Below are 26,362 nucleotides of genomic sequence, written 5' to 3'. Positions count from 1 at the left end.
TACTCTGATATATTTAACATTCTGGATCAGATGAATGACAGAGATTGTTCTTGATCTGCAACCTCCTTCCCCCCTTCCCCCCAGTGAGAACTCTAGACTATCAATTTAATGTTATAATCTACATTATTGAATACAGAAATTACATTTCCATGGTCCCAACAGTTTTTCATTAAGTATTTAATCATCAAGTCGTCATTTCAGTTCTGAGCCAAATATTTGTCCAGCTCCTTTTTTTAGTAAACACCAATTAGATAGTAAGCACCCACCACCCCCCCAAAAAGTTTGTATATAAAACACTCAATTTACAAGTGATAATGACATCCGCATTGAAAACACCTTGATGATGAGTTTGTTGGTAAATGCAGGATCTCCTCCACTGATGCTGGACATTTTTACTTCATTCAGTTCACATGGCCACAAAGATGCAGGCAGGACTTGATGGAGAAGGACCACTGTATATCAGGCACAGAACAAAAATGTATATACCTAGGTTAAAGTGGGCTGGAATAATAGTATGCTGTTCTGGTTATTACATGAAAAATGCTGTTTCTTGTTAAGCAAGTCCTGCTCCTGAGAGCTAGCAGATAGCAGTGGTAACTTTTAGTTTAATATTTTTAAAAAAATATTTAAACAATTCCCCTACTTTTTGAGTGAGTAAAAGGCATTTAGTTAATTATATACATGGCCAAAATTCACAGAGTATGAGGGGGCCAGTGGAAGTCTTAGACACCGGTGCAGTTACATAGCTGGGAGGTGCTGTGATGCAATGTTTTTTTTTATTCGTTCACGGGATGTGGGCGTCGCTGGCGAGGCCAGCATTTATTGCCCATCCCTAATTGCCCTTGAGAAGGTGGTGGTGAGCCGCCTTCTTGAACCGCTGCAGTCCGTGTGGTGAAGGTTCTCCCACGGTGCTGTTAGGAAGAAAGTTCCAAGATTTTGACCCAGCGACGACGAAGGAACAGCGATATATTTCCAAGTCGGGATGGTGTGTGACTTGGAGAGGAACGTGCAGGTGGTGTTGTTCCCATGTGCCTGCTGCTCTTGTCCTTCTCGGTGGTAGAGGTCATGGGTTTGGGAGGTGCTGTCGAAGAAGCCTTGGCGATTTGCTGCAGTGCATCCTGTGGATGGTACATACTGCAGCCACAGTGCGCTGGTGGTGAAGGGAGTGAATGTTTAGGGTGGTGGATGGGGTGCCAATCAAGAGGGCTGCTTTGTCCTGGATGGTGTCGAGCTTCTTGAGTGTTGTTGGAGCTGCAATCATCCAGGCAAGTGGAGAGTATTCCATCACACTCCTGACTTGTGCCTTGTAGATGGTGGAAAGGCTTTGGGGAGTCAGGAGGTGAGCCACTCGCCGCAGAATACCCAGCCTTTGACCTGCTCTTGTAGCCACAGTATTTATATGGCTGGTCCAGTTAAGTTTCTGGTCAATGGTGACCCCCAGGATGTTGATGGTGGGGGATTCGGCGATGATAATGCCGTTGAATGTCAAGGGGAGGTGGTTAGACTCTCTCTTGTTGGAGACGGTCATTGCCTGGCACTTGTCTGGTGCGAATGTTACTTGTCACATATCAGCCCAAGCCTGGATGTTGTCCAGGTCGTGCTGCATGCGGGCTCGGACTGCTTCATTATCTCAATCGCTTGAGGTGGAGTGAGTGTTGCATGGCTGAACCTTGTATTTCTCAGGGTTCAGCTATCTTCTTCCTCCAGTCTTGTCCCCAAGTTCCTGCTTATAGCGTTACTTTAACAAAAATGTGGCACCAGTTTAAAGTGTATATACATATATATATATATATACTTCTTACTTCTCACCACCCCCCCATGCCTGCCTATATCTTGTTCAGAGACTTTCAGCGTGTCTGTGTTGCGTGTGCGTGCGTTAGAGGGGGGTGATGGGGAGAGTGAGTACTCCTTGATAACAAATTTCATTTTAACCACATAAGTATATTGCCTTTATTAATAAAAACAGATTAAAAATATTTCCTCCTGGAGTCCTGCCTTCCTGTGGTTAGGAATTCGTTCATTTTTTTTATTTACAAAATTCGGATTTTGCTTTATATTAACACCACCTCTTATCTTCACGGGGGAAATAAATAGAGGGCTCCCAGTGTGAAGGGATCAATTTCTCTGTCACTCAATCTGTTTTCTGCCTCCTCACACAAAAGTAAACTCCATGCCGTTGTTTCCACCTGGGAGATAAAACAAAGATGATCATTGCTAGGCATTACAACAAACTCTCCCTTTGTTCCAGCACCAAACCTCAAAGCACATTAGTGCTGGCTGCATGTTGTACTGGGCTAAACATTCTGCCCAAAGGTACTGGAAATACCCAGTATATCAATAATGTGGTGGGACTAAATACCTTTCTAGGCTGTGAAGTAGAATTTCTGAAATGGTTAGTTTATTTGTGAGTCGTTGATGCTGGTGAAGCCCACTTCTTAAACACATTTGACCCGGAGGTTCAATAAAATTCCAAGTCCCAAGATTGCTTGAGTGGTTGCAATGACATTAGAAAAATTGTCACATTTACTAATGCAATAGTCCTTGGCTGAACAAATGATTGAGTGCAGATTTAATTCCCTGCACTCTGTATCCATGGAGAGTTAAATTGCTGCAGTGCAATCATTGAGTGACCACAAAATCGACAGTGCTTTTTCAGCAATGGATTAGTGCTCTTGTGACTTTCTTCTTTACATCAATTGGAACACAAAGTCAGGTTGTCTTAATATGAAAGCTGCATCATCCATTTTCCAATGATCTATATTTAATTGGTTCCTTGTGTACCTGAATCTGATGTATTGAATTGCCTAAATGTGTTCTGATATATATGGTGCAGTTTCACTTCTACATAGGATGCATTGATGTGGCAATCCTCTTAAAAACGAGTCTGTTAACATGTAATATTTACTCATGGTTGAAGTGGGCCAGAGCACTACTTCAGAGTGTTCCAGACCACTTTAGCCACTGTTATTTACATCTATGGTATATAGCTGGATTTCACAGTATTTAATCTGAAAATAAATTCCTTACAAAGGAAGAAAATAACCAACCATGCTTGTGATTTAGTAGCTGGTCTGTGAAGCTGTGTTCAGATTATTGTAATTAAGATATAATGTCTGTGCATGTGTGCTGTCTTACCAAATTGACTTTTGGCTGCATGGTTGCAAAACAAAGCTTTCATTCTTCTAGTCTCATACTTTTGCCAGAAGGAACATAACCCTGCCTATTATCACTATTCAGTACTGAAAAGAATTTTGCATTTTAGTTCTATATTTGCCTGATGAAATACGGTGCTTTAAAGGTGAACATTATTCCCCTGAATGTGCCTGTAATTCCAAATGTTACAAAGGAGATCTATAAACTTATTGCTGGCTCAACTCACTCCTCATTACTGTGCCTCATGGTTTAAAGCTGCTGGTCAAATCTGGGAGCAGATTTTTTTAATGGAATCTCCATGGGGCTGGAGCTGAAAAACTTGAATATGGAAGAATAAAAAGTATAGGTTTCCTCAGCTTCAGGAAAAAAATGATAAAATCAATTTGCAAAAGTGGGTCTTTTCCTAGTAAATCAATCTTTTTTTGTGCTCAAACAATTGTTACCTAATAACTTGATGCTGAAGGCAGGCAGGGAGCTGGGTGACATAACGGAGGTGGAAGTAGGCGAGGTTTGTGACGGAGACGATCTGGGATTAGAAGCTCAGCTTGGAGTCAAATAGAATGCCGAGGTTGTAAACAGTCAGCTTCAACCTGAGAGACTGGCTGGGGAGAGGGGGGGGCGGGGGTTACATTCAGTGGCAAGGATATGGAATTTGCCACAAATTTGGTATGGTAATTAAGCCCATGTTTGCCTTTTGTGGGCGTCTCGTCTGTGCCCTAAATTATGCACTTTAAAATTAAAAGGGGGGGGAATGGGGGCAGGTTGCCCGATCCTGATATTTTAAACTCTCTTTTCCGCCCCCAACCCGAACCTCTCCTGCCCATCAAGGGGGGGGGGGGGGAGTTAAAAGATGCTCTGATTAGAATCAGACAGGTTAGAGTGAAACCAAGATTAACAGCAACCCCAAAATCCAAATGCAAAGTTTTCCCATTTTTCGGTATAATTGTTGGTAAGTTAATGCGGGAGGACGAGGTACAAGTTGTAATTGTTCTCTGCTGGTTGGTCCATGCCTGAGTGTTGTCAGCTGACCAGGATGGTACGTACTCATTGACCAGTGGCCTAAAGACTGGCCTGCTTTTGAATCTCCATGACCGGGGTGGGGGTGAGGGGGAGGGAGGCTATTTGATTCCATACCCGTGTACATTTGTGTTTACTCGTCTGTTGGAGGCCATCTCTATTTGCATGCAAGTTTTTCAAATATGAACTTTGGATTAAGATTTTGAAATGTGTGGCTTTTTTTGAATCTAAAGTCCAAGAGTATCGTCCTGCTCATTGCTATAATTATCCAAACAAACTAAGAGCTGATCTTGTACCTCAACTCCATTTTCCCACCCTATCCCCATATCCCTTGATTCCCTTAGTGTCCAAATATCCATCGATCTCAGTCTTGAATATACTCAACGACTGAGCATCCATGGCCCTCTGGGGCAGAGAATTCCAAAGATCCACAACCCTCTGAGTGAAGAAATATTTTGTCTTCTCGGTCCTAAATGGCCAACCCCTTATCGTGACACTATGACCCTTAGTTCTAGAATCTCCAGCCAGGGGAAACAGCTTCTCAGCATCTAAAAAATTTATACGTTTCAATGAGGTCACCTCTCATTCTTCTAAACTCCAGAGAATGTAGGCCCATTCTATTCAATCTCTCCTCATAGGACAACCCTCTTGTCCTCGGAATCAATCTAGTGAACTTTGTTGCACCGTCTTTAAGGCAAGTATATCCTTCCTTATTAAGGAGACCAAAACTGTACACAGTACTCCAGGTGTGGTCTCACCAGAGTCCTATATAATTGCAGCAAGACCACCTTACTCTTATACTCCAACCCCCTTGCATTAAAGGCTGACATACCATTTGCTTTCCTAATTATTTGCTGTACCTGCATGTTAACTTTCTGTGATTCATGTACAAGGACACCCAAATCCCTCTGACTACCAACATTTCTTAGTCTCTCACCTTTTAAAAAATATTCTGCTTTTCTATTCTTCCTACCAAAGTGGATAATTTCACATTTCCCCATATTATACTCCATCTGCCCCCTTCTCGTCCACTTACTTAAGCTGTCTATATTCATTTGCAGTCTCTTTGCATCCTCCTCACAGCTTATTTTCCCATCTAGCTTTGTATCATCAGCAAACTTGGATACATTACACTCGGTCCCCTCATCTAAGTCATTGATATATATTGTAAACAGCTGAGGCCCAAGCACTGATCCTTGCGACACCCCACTAGTTACAACCTGCCAACTTGAAAATGACCCGTTTATTCCTACTCTGTTTTCTGTCCATTAACCAATCCTCTATCCATGCTAATATATTATCCCCAATCCCATGAGTCCTAATCTTGCATAACAACCTCTTGTGTGGCACCTTATCTTTTGAAAATCCAAATATATTACATCCACTGGTTCACCCTTATCTACCCTACTAGTTACACCCTCAAAAAATTCTAATAGATTTGTCAAACACGATTTCCCTTTCATAAAACCGTGTTTACTCTGCCTAATCATATCATGATTTTCTAAGTGCCCTGTTACTACGTCCTTAATAATAGATTCTAGCATTTCCTTACTACTGATATCGGGCTAACTGGCCTATAGTTCCATTTTCTCTCTCCCTCCTTTCTTGAATAGCAGGGTTACATTTGCTACTTCCAATCCACGGGGACCATTCTACAATCTAGGGAATTCTGGAAGATCAAAACCAATGTATCCACTCTCTCTGCAGCCACCTCTTTTAAAACCCTAGGATAAAGGCCATCAGGTTCAGGGAATTTGTTGGCTTTTAGCCCCATTAATTTCTCCAGTACTTTTTATTTACTAATATTAATTACTTTTATTTCCTCACTCTCATTAGACCTTGGTTTCCCCACTATTTCCGGTATGTTTGTGTCTTCTAATGTGAAGACAGATACAAAATGTTTATTTAACGTCTCTGCCATTTCCTTATTCCCCGTTATAATTTCTCCGGTCTCTACCTTTAAGGGACCCACGTTTACTTTCGCTAACCTCTTCCTTTTTACATGCTTGTAGAAGCTCTTACAATCTGTTTTTATATTTCTTGCTAGTTTACTCTCATATTCAATTTTCTCCCTCTTTATCAATTTCTTGGTCATCCTTTGCAGATTTCTGAAACCCACCCAATCCTCAGGATTACTTTTGGCAACATTGTATGCCTCTTCTTTTAATCTAATACTATCCCTAACTTCTCTAGGTAAGCCACGGTTGGATGATTTTTCCCGTGGAATTTTTATTCCTCAACGGAATGTATTCGTTGAGAATTATGAATTATTTCTTTAAATATTCGCCATTGCTTATCGACCTTCATATCTTTTAATCTAATTTCCCAAACTACCTTAGCTAACTCGCCCCTCATGCAAAATTTGTTACTTCACACATATTCATTATAACCCTTTTTTCTTTAATATGAAATATAATCTACTGAGAAAAATTGTACTTAAAATAAAATATCATTATTATTGCAAATGCTTTGTAGTCTTTTATTTTTAACTTTCATATTAAAGTGTGTATTGTGGTTGCTGATTGTTTTATGGGTGCATTTCTATAAGTTGCAATCAATAATTTTATGAATATTATTGAGCCCTAAGCGATAGGCTTACCATTAGTGAAAGAACATATTGGTCTATTGCAGTATTTGAAATATTGTTTTCTCTGAAGAGGAATTAATCAGTGGTGCCTGCTATTCAGGATATACTACCCACTGACTTATTTTGTGCTTTGTTCTGACCTTTTGACTTCCTGTTGGGTTGGAATTAGAGACAGCCAAGAGGTATAGCATAAATTAGGGTGTCCACCTTCTGGTGAATAGAATCCAGGAGACAAAGTTACTCTTACCAGTACTAAGAATTTGATGAATACGAGGCAAGTTCATGACAATTCTGAACTTACAGGACAGGGAGTGTTCCTTCTCTAATTTCCCCTTCCACAAAATTCTGCTTTTTAAAATATAATTAACTGACAAAATAAAAACATTATTCCTTTAAATACATGGGCATTTAGCCCTTGGGATCTAAAAATATTTTTTTCCATTCCCATTGCACTTATCATTTTTTACACATTGTAAGATGTTGAGTGATACACTAATCTTCCTTCTAAAAACGCACACAAATGTAAGTGGGGAAATGGTCCCATAGAGATAACAATAAGATACATGGCTAGAGGCTGCCAGCATTGAATTATCACCATGGTGTCCATTAAGGAAGGAAAGGTGTGCTGCTCTTGTTTGTTTAGATAATCACAGAAGTGCACCTAAACTGCTTTTGGAGTTTATATTCAGAGGGCTCAAAATCAAATTCTCCAAATCGGTGGAGGAGGGAGAGCCATTAGTAGACCACTGCTAAACTCAGTCCTATGCTGCCAGGGATTTTAATATATATCACTATCACCCCATCCCAGTCACTGAAATTCAGAAAGAGAATGTTGCCAGGCACTGAATGCATACCCTCCTCTTGGGCAGGCACACCACCAGAGCACAAATTGAACCTGTACCTCATCTTCCCCCTATTATATTACAAACAAATTCTGAAAAAGTCAATGAAAAAATTGCATTTGAGGTTTGGCCCTAGGAATAAATTAAGTAGCTTTAATAAGCTTTCATATTAATTTAATCTTAGTTCTGCAGTCATATTCTAAGATTGCCAGGGTGGTTCTCCTTGGCAATTTATATTGCAATATTTGACCCAACAAACCAAATGCATTCTGCCTAGAAGACAGTAACATGTTGATGCAGATATATTCAGGTGTAGAAAAAAAGGACACGTTAATTGTAAATGTATCAAACCGGGTATGTATGGTAACTTTTATTTTTAATGTTATTCTGTGTTACACAGAATATGGGAATCTAAAGTATTAACAATGGCTTTTTATGTGAACACTTCATAAGCGGGCCTTTTTAAATATTTGTGAGTTGGAGATTATGTTGTGGAGACTCAATGGAAGAGTCTAGGCAGAAGAACCTTAGTGATATTCCAGTAAAGTACCTATCAGTTGTTCTGTACACGTTGTGGTTGTTTGCTGTGCCCTCCACAAATTTGCAATTCAAAAAGGACTGAAACGGGATCTCCGGAGGAGGAAGGCCAAGCTCCTGTGGTGGTGAGGGCAGTTGGAAGCCAACATATGGAGGATCTTGATTCGGAGGAGGTTATTGTCCTGGCTGCCAGGGAAAATATAGGTAGATTATTAATCAGACATTTTCATTGGAATAACATCACTCCCTTAACTACAGATCTGTCACAACATCTCCTTAACACTCATGGCTGCTCCAATGCTTTCATGTAAAAATATTTGTCTTTCGGTCTCACAAACCATTATGCCTTTATACCCAAACCAGACCTAAAGAAAACTAATGATCTCATTGAGCAATACAGCCAATGCAAATAGCAAGAGCTATTTAATTATTATTCTTGAGGACACATCCCATATAAGTCAATCACCAGGCTTCCCCTGGGTGCCCAGATGTGCTTTCCTATGACCGATGCTAGTGCCTCTTCCAAATGTAACCCGAGGACCAGTGTTGCGAGAGGTGGTTGGCTGCATGAATGGACCAAAAGCCTCTCAGGACTGAGGTGCCTTTTGTCTCATGACAGCCAAGTTCTGGGAAGGACCACCTGTGGGCTGTATCTCTTTTGTAACTGCCAGGGGAGCCTGGCCCTGTCTCTTATGTGCTGTTTAAGTAGTCATGATGTGGAGATGCCGGTGATGGACTGGGGTTGACAATTGTAAACAATTTTACAACACCAAGTTATAGTCCAGCAATTTTATTTTAAATTCACAAGCTTTCGGAGGCTACCTCCTTCGTCAGGTGAACGATGTGAAAATGAAAAAGGAGGATTTCATTTTCACATCGTTCACCTGACGAAGGAGGTAGCCTCCGAAAGCTTGTGAATTTAAAATAAAATTGCTGGACTATAACTTGGTGTTGTAAAATTGTTTACAACTGTTTAAGTAGGGCTTGGCTGGAAGGCTGGCATGTGCTACTATCCTGGGGACAGCTGCATAATGTCGGAGGAGCCTCACTCTAATCCAGCCACAAGTATTTGAAAGTCGGAATATAGTGTTCCATCAAACCTGTCTCCCAGGGCCTCAAGGGCTGCAGTCTGCACTTCTAAAAAGGAGGTACCTGGAGGGGAGGTTGCATTCTGCAATGAAGTTGCCACATACTCCATTGATGTTTGTAGTGATAAAAATGCTACCCAGATGGTGCCATATCTGAGGGCAGCAGATTCTATTGTGGCCGTTGTTCTCTACTGCACATCTGAGGAGATGGAGCTCAGTACCTGTAAGTAGGTAAGATGCTGGTCGAACATCCTTTCCAGTGGAATTTAACATGCTGATAAATGCTGCAAGAGAATTCACTTACCTGCAGACCCTGCACAAAGCTGTTGTCACTTTAAATTGCGTTTAAACCAACCCTCCCAGCATGTTTCTCCCATTTTACATGGTAACTGTGCTCCACACTATTATGGTAATGAATTTAGGTATCAGGCGTAGCTCAGTTGATAGAACTTGTGTAAGGACTTGCACAACACCCGGTTATAGTCCAACAGTTTTATTTTAAATCACAAGCTTTCGGAGCTTTCCTCCTTCGTCAGGTGAGTGAAGGGTTCTAAAAACGCATAGCATATATAGTCAGAGAACAATGCCTGGTGATTACAGATGATCTTTCCAACTGCCCCCTATCACACCTCGGCTGGGAGACGATCACAGCAATCAAAGGAGTCGTTGGTGTTCAGACAGGTTAGCCACGGAAAACATTACATTCCAGGATACTGAATACACAATGGGTCAGATCACAAAGACAGAGAGAGAAAGAGACCCAAAAGGCAGAGAGAGAGAGAGAATGTCCAGGTGTATTAAAAAGAGATAACTTTTTTTCGCTGGTGGGGTTACGTGTAGCGTGACATGAACCCAAGATCCCGGTTGAGGCCATCCTCGTGGGTGCGGAACTTGGCTATCAATTTCTGCTCGACGATTTTGCGTTGTCGTGTGTCTCGAAGGCCGCCTTGGAGAACGCTTACCCGAAGATCGGAGGCTGAATGTCCTTGATTGCTGAAGTGTTCCCCGACTGGGAGGGAACCCTCCTGTCTGGCGATTGTTGCGCGGTGTCCGTTCATCCGTTGTCGCAGTGTCTGCATGGTCTCGCCAATGTACCATGCTCTGGGGCATCCTTTCCTGCAACGTATGAGGTAGACAACGTTGGCCGAGTCACAAGATTATGAACCATGTACCTGGTGGGTGGTGTCCTCTCGTGTGATGGTGGTATCTGTGTCGATGATCTGGCATGTCTTGTAGAGTTTACCGTGGCAGGGTTGTGTGGTGTCGTGGACGCTGTTCTCCTGAAAGCTGGGTAATTTGCTGCGAACGATGGTCTGTTTGAGGTTAGGTGACTGTTTGAAGGCGAGCAGTGGAGGCGTGGGGATGGCCTTAGCAAGGTGTTCGTTGTCATCGATGACATGTTGAAGGCTGCGAAGAGCATGGCGTAGTTTCTCCGCTCCGGGGAAGTACTGGACGACGAAGGGTACTCTGTTGGTTGTGTCCCGTGTTTTTCTTCTGAGGAGGTCTATCCCCAGAGCGGAGAAACTATGCCATGTTCTTCGCAGCCTTCAACATGTCATTGATGACGACGAACACCTCGCTAAGGCCATCCCCACGCCTCCACTACTCACCTTCAAACAGCCACCTAACCTCAAACAAACCATCGTTCGCAGCAAATTACCCAGCTTTCAGGAGAACAGCGTCCACGACACCACACAACCCTGCCACAGCAACCTCTGCAAGACATGCCAGATCATCGACACAGATACCACCATCACACGAGAGGACACCACCCACCAGGTACATGGTTCATACTCCTGTGACTCGGCCAACGTTATCTACCTCATACGTTGCAGGAAAGGATGCCCCGGAGCATGGTACATTGGCGAGACCATGCAGACACTGCAACAACGGATGAACGGACACCGCACAACAATCGCCAGACAGGAGGGTTCCCTCCCAATCGGGGAACACTTCAGCAGTCAAGGACATTCAGCCTCCGATCTTCGGGTAAGCGTTCTCCAAGGCGGCCTTCGAGACACACGACAACGCAAAATCATCGAGCAGAAATTGATAGCCAAGTTCCGCACCCACGAGGATGGCCTCAACCGGGATCTTGGGTTCATGTCACGCTACATGTAACCCCACCAGCGAAAAAAAAGTTATCTCTTTTTAATACAACTGGACATTCTCTCTCTCTCTCTCTCTGCCTTTTGGGTCTCTTTCTCTCTCTGTCTTTGTCTTTGTGATCTGACCCATTGTGTATTCAGTATCCTGGAATGTAATGTTTTCCGTGGCTAACCTGTCTGAACACCAACGACTCCTTTGATTGCTGTGATCGTCTCCCAGCCGAGGTGTGATAGGGGGCAGTTGGAAAGATTATCTGTAATCACCAGGCATTGTTCTCTGATTATATATGCTATGCGTTTTTAGAACCCTTCACTCACCTGACGAAGGAGGAAAGCTCCGAAAGCTTGTGATTTAAAATAAAACTGTTGGACTATAACCGGGTGTTGTGCAAGTCCTTACATTTGTCCACCCCAGTCCATCACCGGCATCTCCACACGATAGAATTGTGCCTCTGGATCAGAAGGTTGTGGATTCAAGCCACACTTCAGAGACTTGAGCACAAAATCTAGGCTGACACTTCAGTGCAGTACTGCGGGAGTGTCGCAGTGTCAGAGGTGTTGTCTTTTGGATGAGACGTTAAACCGAGGCCCCATCTGCCCTCTCAGGTGGATGTAAAAGATTCCATGGCACTATTTCGAAGAAGAGCAGGGGAGTTATCTCCGGTGTCCTGGCCAATATTTATTCCTCAACCAACATCAATAAAGAAACAGATGATCTGGTCATTATCACATTTCTGCTGGTGGGAGCAGGTTGTACACAAATTGGCTGCCATGTTTCCTACATTGCAACAGTGACTTCAAAAGTATTTTATTGGCTGTAAAGTGCTTTGGAACATCCTGAGGTCATGAAAGGCGCTATATAAATGCAAGTTCGATCTTCTTTCGTTACCCTGCCAGCAGTAGAGTCAGCGGCTCACATCGCCTACAGAAGAAGTCTTACCCCACTGTATTTCCCACATTCCCCAAGGGAATTCAAGGCTTACATATTTCATGTAACACTCTGGGTTGGATTGATGCCCATTATATGTATGTCAGGTTATCAAGATATATTTCTCTGTTGTATGTCCATACTGTGGGATTAAAATAATGCTGTCAAATAAATAATTCTGACAGGAATTAACTGATAGCTCTAAAGGCCCAAATCAAACATAAATCATCATCATTTAACATCTAAGGAACTCAAATTGTGTCATTGTACAATGTCTTTGAAAAAAGAATAAAAAGGTTCAGTTATTGTGAACAAGCCTCCTTAAGTTCAGACAAAAATAGAAAAAGACACAAGAGTACTTTGTTTTAATTCAAGCTTTAATTCCCTGTTGGCGAACATTGATGGCATGGTTACCTGGAAACTAATTGCATTCTTAAGTAGATGCAAAAAATGCAGTTGCAATGTGCACTTTAGGTAATTGTAAGAATGGTGATGTTCTTGTGTATGGACAAAGGAACAATACTTGGTTGTATTTAACAACCCTTATTGTACCTAGGTCATATATTACAGTATCTCCTAGAAATGAAAGGACATCCATCTTACCCCTACCACTAAAGCTACTGAATTATGTATATTATGTTATGTATTCTATTGATTAATGGTTAGCATGTTTTGTACACAATACAAATACTAAATTCAGCCAAACTCTTATTGGAAAAGATATTGGAAATTAGAAGACAAGTAGAATTGACTTGATACTGGGGTTATGTATGGTTAAATTCCTGGCTATAAGAATTTTACAGATTTCTGTAAAATGGCTAGTGTTCTGCTATCTGCTCAAAAAGGACCAAGTCCCTTGCTTAATTTCAAAAGAACTGAGTTATTAAATTTGAGGTGAAGAAGTAATTGTTTGTTGTTGGCCACATTATGTGGTTGTCCTTTAGAAAAAGAATGAGGGAATTCTTGCTATATTAGTATAATCTCCCAGGTTACAAGGTCAATAGTAATTAGGTCCTCATTTGATGACCTTGGGCTCCCGTTATTGGGGCAACAGGAACTTCAACTTATGAGAGTCATGAACAAGAGATGTACAGTCTGTGGTAAGGACATCAGCTCAGGACCTGTGATCGGGCAAGCTGCCTTATTATGTAGAAATTTTAATTCTGTTTAATTAGTTATGTAAGGTGGGGGGTGCAATGAGAAATCATGGGAGTGTGCAGCCCTTAAAGAGTTTCAGTTCCAATTTGAATTGATGCAGCCACCTACAGACAAAAAAAGTTGTTATCCTTTTTAAATGATTGCAAAAAGTTGGCAGTCTTTGCAAAGGCTATATGCAAGGCAGGAAAAAGTGATGTAAATAGCCAATATGAAAGAGTGAAATGGAGCTAGTAGGCAAGTGTTAGAGTGGAGCAGTGAGCCACCCTGGATGGTATCCAGGGTATCTAAGAGACTTACATCGGCATCAGGTGCCAGAGGGAGGAGTCTCTTGTGTGAAAGATTGCTGAGCTTGAGAGCTAACTCTTTGCAGCCTATAGCATCTGGAATCACATGTTCCAGAGATGGTCACCGTACAGGGTCATGCAAATAGTCAAATGAGAGAGGAATGTTTAGGGAGAGGACATGTGTGGGTGACCATCCAAGAAAAAGGCAGTAAGGGATGGATAATACAAGAAATCCTAGGTTTCTGGAGCTGTCCAAAAGGTATACGATTCTGCATAGCCATGAGAAGGACAGTAACAGTGACCTGTGGGAAGGAAACTCTGCAGCACTATGGTGAAAGGGGCTACCCAAGGTGTGAAGGGGAAAGTTCTAAAGGAGAAGATGAAGGGATTTGTCGTAGGAGATTCCATAATCAGAGGCAAAGATTGAAGAGGAATAAAAAACTTGCATTTTATTTAGCAGCTTTCACTACCTCAGAACATCGCAAAATGTTTTGTGGCCAATTTAGTGTAGTCACTGTTGTAATGTAGGGAAATATGGCGCTCAATTTGCACATAGAAAGATCCCATAAATACAAATGAGATAAATAGTAATAGTGCTTGGGGAATAAATGTTGGCCAGGACTCCAGGAGAACTCACCTGCTCTTCTTTGCATAGTGCCATGGAATCTTTTATGTCCACCTGAAAGGGCAGACATGGCCTTAGCTTAACCTTTCATCTGAAAACTAGCGACAGTGCAGCATTCCCTCAGTACTGTATGCAGGTGCTCGCCTAGATTATGTGCTTAAGTCTCGGGAGTGGGGATTGAACCCACAAACTCAGACTCAGAAGTGCTACCATTGAGCCAAGGCTGACACCTATAGTGTGCTTTGCAGCCGTGACTGAGCCACACATGGTCTAATGCCTCCCTGGTGGCAGGGTGAGGGATATCACCCAAATTCTTAAAGGATGAGGGTTTTCTGTTATCAGATATGCACAAGTTCGGAGCATAAACTGCCAACCTTAAGCTTTATGGTGAATGCATCAGTGTCTCAGTTCACTTATCTTATAACTGAATAGAATAACATTACTGTTAAAGCAAAGTTACTGTCTGCACATTTTAAATGTATGAACCTTTGTCTTTCATCGTTTAGCCTTTAAGGAGAAATGGGATGTACCTCACAGATCAATGAAACCTGTACTTCCAAAAAAGTGCTTAATATCTGTCTGCACACTGATCATCTCTAAATTACACATTTTTAAAAAATTCATAAAGAACATGTGAAGGCCAGTCTGGTTATATCAAAATCTTCACATGTGAGGCTTACTTAATGAGTAATGTGTTTATCACATCCCATTGCAAGTCGTGGCATATTCTAGTAATTACAATATGGTTTCAACTCAAGACATGAATCTGAATGAGTACTTATGTAATTTTATTGCCAGTAAAACTCAGATGAAGCTGCAACATAATGTCCCTTTATTATTAAGTTTTATTCAAAAACTGAGAAGCCGGGGTCAAGGATTAAGCCTCTTCATGCAGGACCCCTCCACTGTTGATAAGAAATACAACCAAGGACAAGGTAAAAGAGTCAGAATTTGGATTTATATAGCACTTTTCACAAACTCAGGACACTCCAATATGCTTCACAGCCAAATGAGTAATTTCTTTTTGAAGAGCAGTCACTGATGTTTTGATGTCGAGCTTTGGTTTTGGGAGTTCGGGAAGAGTTAAACAGTTTTTCAATTTAGAGGTCCTGAGAAAGTTAGAGTAAGAGATGGTGCCACGAGGCTTGATTCCAATGCAGTGAGAATGCGAGGAGGGGAAGAGTGTGAAGGACATTACATTTGCAGCTTAAGGGGATTAAGAGAGTTGCAATCAAATGTGCATAGTAACATTGATAAAATAAAAAGAGGCAAGAATGGACACACAGAGGTTGGGTATTAGGCGAGACAGGGATTGCCTATCAGATCATAAGGTTTTTTTTAATATCTTGTCTGGGGAGTGTAAAATATCAACTATTTACAGATATTTTTCTCTGCACGATAATTCACTGCTGATGTTTATGAAGATATCAGTATGTCGTGGCCAGTATCACAATATGAAATTTATCCTTTGGATATTCATCTCACATAACACAGATCCAGTCAAGAATTATAGACTTAATATGATATTAAATGGGAGTCTTATTCGGGTAGATTTTCAATTTGCCACTCGGGCATAAAACTGGCATCTCAGATCTGCTACCCAGTACAAAAACTGCCCGATCTTCATTTCTGAAATGGGTGGCTGATTCATCACACCAGTTTTATGACCCAGCAGCCATTTGAAAATCTATCCCAATGTCCCTGAACAGTAAAGTCATTCTGGTCATATCAACATGAACCTTTCCTTCCTCCCCCTCCTGAATCATGATGTCATCTCTGTGAAATATGAAAACCATTTCAAGGAATGGAGCCACATCTCTATAAATAGAGGATATTGGATGACTGTCAGTGAATTCCAAGATAGTAATTCAGTCATCAATAGGTTCAGATTACATCATAACCTTGTGTAGCATCTGCTCATCATTCGAACCCTGGTTGGATTACTGTCTGCAATCCATTGACAGCCAACCAGTAATTTTTCTAATATGCAGCGGATTATGAATTTTCAATCCAAGTATGTTTTAAAGACTTAGATCATACTGCAGTAAGCATTAGCTGATGTGAAATATTGTGACCTAAAGTAATCAGTATTCCTAGGTTATTTTGGACAATAAGTTATTGAAAAGAATCATGACCTTATATTCCAGTTCACATCCTAGAAATTAGTTTTCCCAAGAGTATTACCATTTTTAACTAAATATTTATTTAGTTTTAGATCAGGTTGAAATTCCTAGGACCTTAAGAATCAGAAACTGCAGTACATTCTTTGGATTAGAGAGCCTATTGAATCTATCAAGAATGTATCAACTTAAAGTTGAGTAGACCGTTTATTCTAATCGACCTTGAACGTGCTATTTTAATATCAATATTTTTTAAGAACTGAAAAGACCATGGGGCTGATTTTCGGTGACGCAGCGGATGCGTTAGAGGCGGGGGGGGGGGGGGGGCTACGAAAATCGCTCAAATGCTGAGTGGGTTCGGAGCCTGGCTCCGACCTGCAGACTTCCGGGTTCCCCAGTGACGCGTCCGGGTGCGCGCGTGCCTCCCGAATGCGGGAGTGCCAATGGCAATTAAAGCTGGCGGGATGATAATTCGCATAGTTTCTCCGATAGTTGAGGTACTTGAACTACTTGATTGATGAAACATTTTGGCAGGGGTGCGATTTTGAAGGATCCTCAGCGTGTTTCCCGTGCTGTGGGAAACACTCCCTGTTGCAACAGACATGTTTCAGCCAGCAGCCAGTGGGAGATGCAAATGCTTATTTGACAGGTGGGGAGAAAACGTCATTTATTGCAGCAGGGCACTCTGTCACTTTGGACAAAATTTTGGCTGCAAGACCTTTGTGTTTTCATTCAAGATTCTTACTTTCCACCCAGAACTCTGCTGTGCAAACATATTTAACTACTTTGCAGACCTCCTCAAACTCACACCGTCAGGATGGGGGCACCATGGCTGCATTCATCACTTCATCTGAGGACGAGCAACATCACCAGCTTCGCCAGGCACGGCGTCCACCTCTGCCACTTGGAACTCCACAACACAGTGCTGCGCCACAGGCACCTGCACAAGAGCACGGAGGGCAACAACAGAGAGAGCGATGTTGCAGGAGGCACTACCCTCGCCACAGGGTCTACAGACCGAGGCTCAGCTTCCTGAACCTCTCTGAGGAGCAGTGCATACGGAGGCTCAGAGTCAGTCGCCAGGTAGTCGCAGACATCTGCAGCCTCCTTCGTGCCGAACTGCTCCCGGCTGGGCCGAGCAGCATCTCCTTATATGTTGCTGTCAAAGTCACCACTGCCCTCAACTTCTTCGTCTCCGGATCCTTCTCGGGTACAAGTGGGGATATCGCCATGGTCTCTCAGTCATGTGCACACAAGTGCATAAGGCAGGTCACCGACGGCTTGTTTCGCAGGACCTCGCAGTAAGTCAACTTCCCCATTGACGACCTCAGCCAGACGGAGAGGGCAGTGGGATTCCACGCTGTGGTTGGCTTCCCACGGGTGCAGGGTGTAATCGATGCACCCATATAGCAATACGAGCACCTCCACACGAGCCAGGACTGTTCATCAACGGGAAGGGCTATCACTCCATCAACACTAAACTCGTTTGTGACCATCGCTAGAGATTCCTTCACGTGTGCGCCAGATACCCTGGCAGCTGCCACGATTCCTTCATCCTCCGGGAGTCCAACATCCCACCCCTCTTCCACCCATCGAACACCCATAAGGACTAGCTCCTCGGGGACAAGGGATACCCCCTGCACATGTGACTCCCGACACCTCTGAGGAACCCCATCACCGAGCAACAGCGTCGATATCACGACAGCCACATCGCTACCAGATCTACAATTGAGCATGTTATAGGGCTGCTCAAGATGCACTTCAGGTGCCTTGATCATTCTGGGGGAGCGCTTCAATACGTGCCAGACAGAGTGGGACACATTATAGTCATGTGGCACAACAGAAGAGGGGTGCCGCTTGAGAAGTCACCATCCATATTGAGGAGGAGGAGGAGGAACCCATGGGCAGAACAGCAGCTCACCTGGCTGCTCGTGAGGCCAGGGAGTCACTGATATGTGAACAGTTCTCCTAACATCAGACAGTGTGAAGGTTCGAGTCCTCACCACTTGGATAGAGCAACGGTCACACCAGCCTCCCCACCACCCCCCCACACAAAACAGTCCTGCAACAACACACACGCCCACTGTGGAGTGACCCAATAGGTGGCATCAAGTGTGGGCATTCACGGTGAACCTCACGAAAGAGCCTTATTACAGAAGCCAGTTTAGCATGGCCAAGACGCTGAAGGCCCTGTAAGAGAACAGAAGGCAATATTAAGCATGATCATAGATGTGTCATGTTGCGATGAGCACACTGAGGTGCTGAAGATGGCAAGGCATGTCAACGTCAATTCATATTGTGTGTGCTGAATGTTAAAGTTCAGGTGGCAGGTGCCAATCACGGCATCCCCGATGGACCAGGCACTTGAGGTGCGGCTCAGCTCCAGCGCCTCCTGCTCGGCGCCTGTGAGGACGACCATCCGTTGCGGACCCCCTCCGGTCCTTGCCCTCTCCCATGCATTCTGGGCTCTCTTCTCCTGTAAAGGGAGAAAGTACAGACGTGTGAGTGAGTGATGGTGACGTGGCCAACCGATGAATGCATTGGTTTGGTTGCGGCTGACCATGAAAGAGATGCATCAGAGAGTGAGTATGAGACAGAGCCATGATGTTGTATGAGGATTGGGTTGAGTGGTAGTGGTGGGATGAATACTGGGGAGGTGAGGAAGTGCAGGTAAGTTGAGGATGTGTTTTGAGTCGGTGTGAGGAGCGATGTGATATAGTGTTGGCAGTGCAGAATGAGTTGTGGGGTGGGGGCGGTGATGTGGAAGACGGAATGTAGGAGAATCAGTAAGTGTACTCACTTTGGCTGACCTAGTTAGGTCATTGAAGTGCTTCCTGCACTGGATCCAGGTGCGGGAAATGTTGCTCCTGCTGGTGACCTCCTCTGCCACCTCGAGCCAGGCCTTCATTGTGACAGGGGCAGGCCACTTCCTCCTGTCCACTGGGTAGAAGACATCCCTCCTCCTCTTCCTCACCCCATCCAGTAGCACCTGGTGTGAGGCATCCCTAAATCTAGGAGCAGCCTTTCCCCCTGGGCTGCTCCATTGTGCTGTGTGGGAATTTGCTCCAGGAGCAGCCATTGGAGGACTGCTCCTTTAAGTAGAGCTCCTCCAGCTGACAGCCTGTGATGCGGGTGCGCAGTCCGCCCGCTGTGCAGCATTCGGACGGCGAACCCGGAAGCCACGTTAAGTGGCTCCAATTGATCCGCGATCGCGTAGGGAATGGACAGATTTGATTGGGCAATCTCTTGAGAAATGAATGTCATTACCTCCTCAGTCCATTGGTGACATAAGAAATCCAATATTATATCAGAATGTTTGAATGAAATAAATGGAACAATTTATTTCCCTAGTTTTAACAAATGTATTCATGGAAAAAAAAGTAGTTTTACTGTAATGGGAATCTGTCACTAGTCTTGATTTTACGTTTTCGCAGATGCTAATTCCTTGCTGAATATTTGGTTCTTCAGAGATTATTGGACTGCAGAGTAGTTAGAGTTTAATATTACAGTATAGTTTGCTTTTAGTGATGCCCTTTAAACTTATCATGCAGACATAGGGATCGATTTTCGCGTCGGGTTTCCTGCGGGTTTCCAGCGGGGGTGCCCCGAAAATCCCGATATCCGGTCACGTGACCGGTTCGCGCCGAAATCCCGCCCACTTCCGGGTACTGCGCTGACGTGCGGGGCTGCACGCGCAAGCCCCGCTGGTGGGAATCCCGCAGGCAATTAAAGCCAGCGGGGTTCCACTTGAGAGTACTTACCTTGCTTGTTGAGGTCAGTTAATGAGCTGAAGCAGCTGTCAAAAGAGGAAGTGTGGGATTTTAGGTTCAAGGCAGTGAGTTTCCCACACTGGGGGAAACCGTCTCTCTCCAACCAGGCGTGTTGCAGCCAGCAGCCTGTGGCAGGTGCCAAGGTGCACTCCACGGGGGAGAGCCCTCACCCATGCAGGAGGCCACCGCGTCACATAGGGCAACCCCTGCCCTCCACCACCCCCTGCCAAGCCAGAGGACAGACCGACACGAAACCGCAGCCCTAGTGCGAGGAACACCCACCTACCCTGCACAACCCCTCAGACCAACACCTGCCAGATGGGTGGTGCGTTGACATCCTCGGAGGACAAACAGCATGACCAGCCCCAGCAGCCTCGCAGTCCACGCCGTCCACCGCAGAGCCCCCCAACACGGTGTTGTTGCACGCCCACCTGCACAGCAGGAGGGAGGGCTACCGCAGGGAGAGACGCATCGCAGAGGGCACTACCCTCGCCGCAGGGTCCACAGACCGAGGCGCAGCTCCCCGGACCTCTCCGAGCAGCAGTGCACAGGGAGGCGCAGATTCGCTCGACATGTAGTCGTGGAGATCTGCAGGCGCTTTCATGCCGAGCTGCTCCTGGCTGGCCCCAGCACCAACTGCTTACCTGTCGCTGTCAAAGTCACCACTGCCCTCCACAACTTCTCCTCCACATCCTTCCAGGGTGCAGCCGGCTACACCGCCGATGTCTCTCAGTCGTCTGCGCGGAAGAGCCCTCCAAATACACCTGCACCTACTCTGCAGTAACACGATGGGTGGCATCAGTGGTGGGTCCTCATAGTGATACCCAGGAGCGGCCATTATTGGACACAACGGACAGGATTCGCGGAGACATGGCAGTGGTGGTGTCAATATAATGTGTGCTGTTTGTTGCTCTGAAATTCAATATAGGTAACACCCAGGACAAACCCGCAGACACCCTTGTGCACCCCCTTCATGCTCACGACACGTTTGCCTTACGCTGCCTACTGCACATATGTGATGCATGCCCTGTGGCTGCAGCACAGGTGGTGGCAGGTTGAGTGAGGCTGGCCGTAAGGGAGATGCACGAGAAGGTGAGTATGGGATGGAGCAATGAGATTGTATGAGGATTGGGTTGCGTGTTAGTGGCAGGATGAGTACTGGCGAGGTGAGTAGGTGGAGGTAAGATGAGGATGGGGTTTGAGTGGGTATGAAGGGTGATGTGACAGAGTAGTGTTGGCGGTGCCGAAGGAGATGTGGGGTGGGGGCAGTGTTGTGGCAGACGGAGTGTAGGGGAAAGACTTCGTGTTCTCACTGTGGCTGACCTACTGCGGTCATTGCAGCGCCTCCTGCACTGTATGCAGGTGGGCGATATGTTGGTGGCGCAGGTGACCCCCTCTGCCACCTCGAGCCAGGCCTTCTTGGTGGCAGAGGCAGGCCGCTTCCTCCCGCCCGCCGGGGGGAAGATCTGTGTCCACCCCCTCCTCCTCACCCCATCTGATGATACCTGGGGTGAGGCATCATTAAACTGGGAGCAGCTTTCCCCCTGGGCTGCTCCATGCTGCAATTTGTTCCATTTGTTGCAGCATCTGTCAGTGGAGGACTGCCCCTTTAACTAGAGAGCCTCCAGCTGACAGATCGTACTGCGCATGCGCAGCCCGCCCGACGCGCAGACCAGCAGCGTGGACCCCGGAGGAGCAGGTAATTGATTCCTATTAGTGTGTTGCCTGCTACGATCGCGCGGGCAACCCACTAATTTCGCCGAGCGTGTTGACCACGCTCCCGGAGGACCACCCGCTGGGAACCCGCAGGCCTGCTAAATTCGAGCCCATAGTGTCAAATCATGACTTCCAAAACCAGATTACATTAGTTTTCACTTTTTCTACTAATTGTATTGATCTATACCAATTGATTGTCCTATTCAATCAGCATTCACTGATTATTGTTATGTTCTGCATGAAAAATCCATCGGTTCCCTGTCTTATCAAATTCACCTGTAATCATTCGCAGCTGTAAATTGAACCCTGAAGGTGTAATCTGACTTTTGTTCATTCTATACTCACCTCCTCTGTCCAGTGCTCCTCATGGGAAGTGAGAGATGTTCAGTTTTGCCACTTTGCAGAAAGGTGCAGATTTTGCAGCTGTTGGGGACAATGTGCAAAATGAATGAGAGAGATCTAACTCTGCACAAAGCTCCCTCAATCAACACTGACAGAACTTTTGAATTATTAGGAGAAATTTGTGAGAAATGACGAATGGCTCAGTAATGAAAACGAAGACAGAAAAAAGAAGCAGCATTGGAAAGATCTTGATGTTAAGAATGTGCTGTGAGTTGAAGCAGCACTGCCTTGTGGAGTAATGAGTGTTCATTGATTAGGCAAAAAGTAATGGGCTTTTCATCTGAAATGGGAAAGCCAGAATTTACTGCAACAGAATCTTGGTTTAGTTGGTGGTTAAGCTCCATGTTGAGAAAGCCGATGGTGAAGAAAGATGTGCTGCAATTGCTGCAGGACATTAACAACAGTATTGAATCCAATCTGTTTTGGAGAGATTTGGAAATGGCATACTAGCCTTTAGGGACATGTCTGTTGAAGGAAGAAGCTCAAAGAAAGGGTGACAGTGATTCGTGCCTCAACATGATGGACAAAGAGCATCTGTAAATCTGCCAATGCTTTCAGAATGTAAGGAACTTACCTGTTCTTACAGGAGAAATAGAAATGCACAGATGGCATATCAGAAATTCTCTGATTAGCCAAGGAAGTGAAACATAGAATTTGGGGTTGTCAATGCAGAATATTTGCTAGAGTCTAGACGTATAATTATCTAATCTGCATGACATTCAAATTTCTTCTCAGCAAACACAGTTTGGCACAGTCACCAGAAGTGGGCATCAGACTGCCTTTGGAGAAACAATGGAGATCATTTTAACCTTCATCGCCTGGGCAGTAATCTGGTGGAGATTATTGTAGAACTTACCCAATTTTTATCCCATTGACTCCTCTGCATTGACAGTCATGTCCAACATCTCTCTCTGCCTTGCCGCCCTCAAATGAACTGTATCCAACCAAAAACTAACATAATTATTCATGTCAACTAACAATGTAGGGTCACCAGCTGCTAGAGGAACTTTCTCTGTACACAAACATTTCAAAAAAGATTATAAATTTCCTGCCTTACATAAATGCCTAACATTAATTGTTACCATGTTCTGACCCTCTAGTGCCTGCCTGAAGTGCTCTCTTACTTAGTCTAGTCCTGCAATGAGGTACTCCCCAGTGGCTTCAGCATGAAAAGTGGAAGGCTGTTGTAGCTCAATCTCTTCAGATACTTACGGTCAGCAACCTCTAGGGGGTCGGACCTGAGAGGGATCAATTGCAGAAGCTGCTGGAATGTTCTGGCCCAGTTGTGTAGAATGAGAAAAGGAAGGGAAGATGCCTAAACATTCTACTGGGCATCTCCAGCCTGGCCATCTCCTCTCTCTGCCAATGATGTTGATGGCCGCCTCGTCCATTGGTGTCAGGATGTGTATAGATGCAGGTTGTCCTCCTGTTCTGCTAGTCTCCTTCCTGTTGTGTGTCAGCTTCTCATGCAACAAGTGTGGAAGTGGATTAGTCTACGCTCTGTTGAAGGGTTTTTAAGATGTATGAGGCAGCTTAGCATAGTGTGCGTGATGAGAGGAAGAAGCAGCAAATGTGGCCAAGAGGGGAGGAAATAGTTTTGAGGGTGTGAATGCAAGTGCAGTGAAGTGTCTCATTGTAATTGGAGGAGAGGCATGGCAAGTGGGGGAAGGAAGGATTGATAGTGCTGGGGTTAAAGTAGGATGGTGCAGGCTGTACAAAGAGTAAGAGAGATGTAAATAGGATTCTTACCTTGGCAGTCCTGGGAACAATGCTGATGGCGTTGACTTGCTCTGCCACCTCTCCATTGCTGCTGACTCATTTGTCTGGGTACCTGTCCTCCATTAGAGGGGACTGGAACCTCTTTCCTGCTGCTCACTTGCTCTATAAGCATCTTCACGGGCCTTGGTTGATGTTATGCTGCCAGCTGCTTCAAAAAATCACTTTCCACTGCGCACCTCCCCATTAAGGATTTGCAGGCTGCCTTTAAGTACCGGGTGTCCTGCTTGATTTCCCACCCTCCCAGTTGGCGAGCTGCTCATAGGAAGCACGATTGCTTTGGCAGCTTACTGGTTATGTTGATGAAGCCCGACCGCTAAAATGACTTGGGTCTCCCGCCCCCGACTGCACAGACGAGGGGACGGATTCCTCGCCCACTGCCCGCCCAATATACGCTGAATACGAAAATCAACCCCAGTAAGTCCGATTGCTGAATTATCACTGGACTTTTAATGACTTGTAACCTCCGGACATTCAATTGTCTGCTCAGACTGCTGACGAGGCAAGTGAGTTCTCCCAAAGAAAGAAGGCAGGTTGCGAATTACATCTCAGTATATTACAATATAATTCTGCGTGTTTATAAAACTTATAGCACCGAATGAGGAACATTAAAGCCCAACCTGTTTTAAAAAAAATTGAACTGAAGCTTTCATGGGTGTGTTTTTTTTCCCATGCACCGAAAGTAGATCCTCTTTGACGCATGTTCATGCAGAACACCATCTGGCTCCTCTTGGCTGGAAGCCACAATAATCATTCTAAGCTAACACGTCTAAACAGGCATCCATTGTATTATGCAGTGTGATTTGTTAGTGCGATTGACTTGATTATCTTCAAGCCCGAACATTGCCCCGGCTTCACTAATAGATATTTACACCAACACTCACTGAGCTCACATAGATGCTGTTCTTGTTGAACAAAAATAAGCCTGCATCCTTCCAACAATTATCAAGTCACCCAGTTAGTCTCATCCCTTTGCCTTTCAAATCCAGGCTGTAATTAGCAGATTTAGGAAAACTGCAAAATGTTACATGTACTTTATTAAAATTTCAAATCCCGCCTTTATTGTGTCATTGTGTGTCTGCAGATTTAACAATGTAATATAGCAAGAGGCAACAATTTAAGACAAAGGAAACAAAGCCAATCAAACCAATGAGATGCATCAGCCAGGACTGAGCTTTTGCCTCAAGAGGTTGATTCAAGCTTGAATTAAACATATTTGGTTATAAATATAAGAACAACAAATTCTGATTTAACAGGCCTTGTGATCTGAAAACAGATGTGTTGTTTACACAGGAAGTTTTTTTGAGAAGTGATATATATATATTTGTCATACGTCCAATGTCACTTATTCCTTTGCAGATATTGGTTAGGCTTGGATTGTATCCATTTTTGATTGAAACCATTCTCCCTAACAAAATGATAGTTTTTTAAAAACTCAAACACAGGTAGAAACAAATATCTATTATTTTTTATTGTCCCAACATACTATATTGGCATGAGCATCAACTAACTGGGACTAAATTACCTTAAGATAAAGTAAGTATAGGGAGAACCATGACAGATAACTTAGCTAGTGATTGATATTCAATTTTGTTTAATTCTCTATTTTAACTAAAATAGGGTTAACAGATTAGTGCAGCTAATCCTAACATTAGTCATATTCTGGTGTTTTGTGACCTTTGTTGGAATCTAGCTAGATCTTTAATAAACCTTTTAGACCATTCTAGAGTAGTCTCACTGAAAAGAAACCATTGCTTCAATTAAATATTACAATGCATTTAAATATTGTTTAACATGATTTTCCATCCAATTAGGATGGGATTTTGCTGGGTGCTCCCTTCAACCATCTGGAGTAGGTCTAAGGGAAGGGCCATAGACAATGCAACTCTTAAAGGATAAGAGGCATTTAGCCATTATTTCTAATTTTCAAATTTCACAGTATGCTTTTAGTAATTTTTGTTGGCATTTTTATGAAAAGGATTTTCAACTCTATTTTGAACAGTTTTTAAAAATAATTCTTTTAGCTGTACGAATGTTTATGCAGAATCTAAAGTCGCTGAAATGCCTACTAATTCACTAGAAAGTAACTGTAAGTGAACCATTTACAAGACTTCATGACAGGGAGAGCTGAAAAAAACAGGAGATATGAAAAAGGGCTCTTATAATATTTATATAAACTTTCATGGGAGCACAAGGAACAACAAGGCATTTAAGTGAAGAGTCCTGTGGTAGTTGGCGTCAAATTAAAGGT

The 26,362-nt window shown here is 44.0% G+C and overlaps 1 long non-coding RNA gene across 1 annotated transcript; it reads right to left on the bottom strand.

Moving 5' to 3' along the window:
- Window positions 1-7,967: 7,967 nt before the first annotated feature.
- Window positions 7,968-24,648, bottom strand: LOC137324991 (uncharacterized). The gene is made up of 3 exons (XR_010963766.1): window positions 24,085-24,648; window positions 22,279-22,356; window positions 7,968-8,322 (listed from the first exon to the last, which is right to left on the bottom strand). It is a non-coding gene; the product is annotated as an uncharacterized lncRNA (long non-coding RNA).
- Between the last annotated feature and the right edge of the window lie 1,714 nt (window positions 24,649-26,362).

Source organism: Heptranchias perlo, chromosome 9 (assembly GCF_035084215.1).
Source record: "Heptranchias perlo isolate sHepPer1 chromosome 9, sHepPer1.hap1, whole genome shotgun sequence".
In the NCBI taxonomy this organism is placed as follows: domain Eukaryota; kingdom Metazoa; phylum Chordata; class Chondrichthyes; order Hexanchiformes; family Hexanchidae; genus Heptranchias; species Heptranchias perlo.
This window is presented reverse-complemented; position numbering and strand designations above follow the sequence as displayed.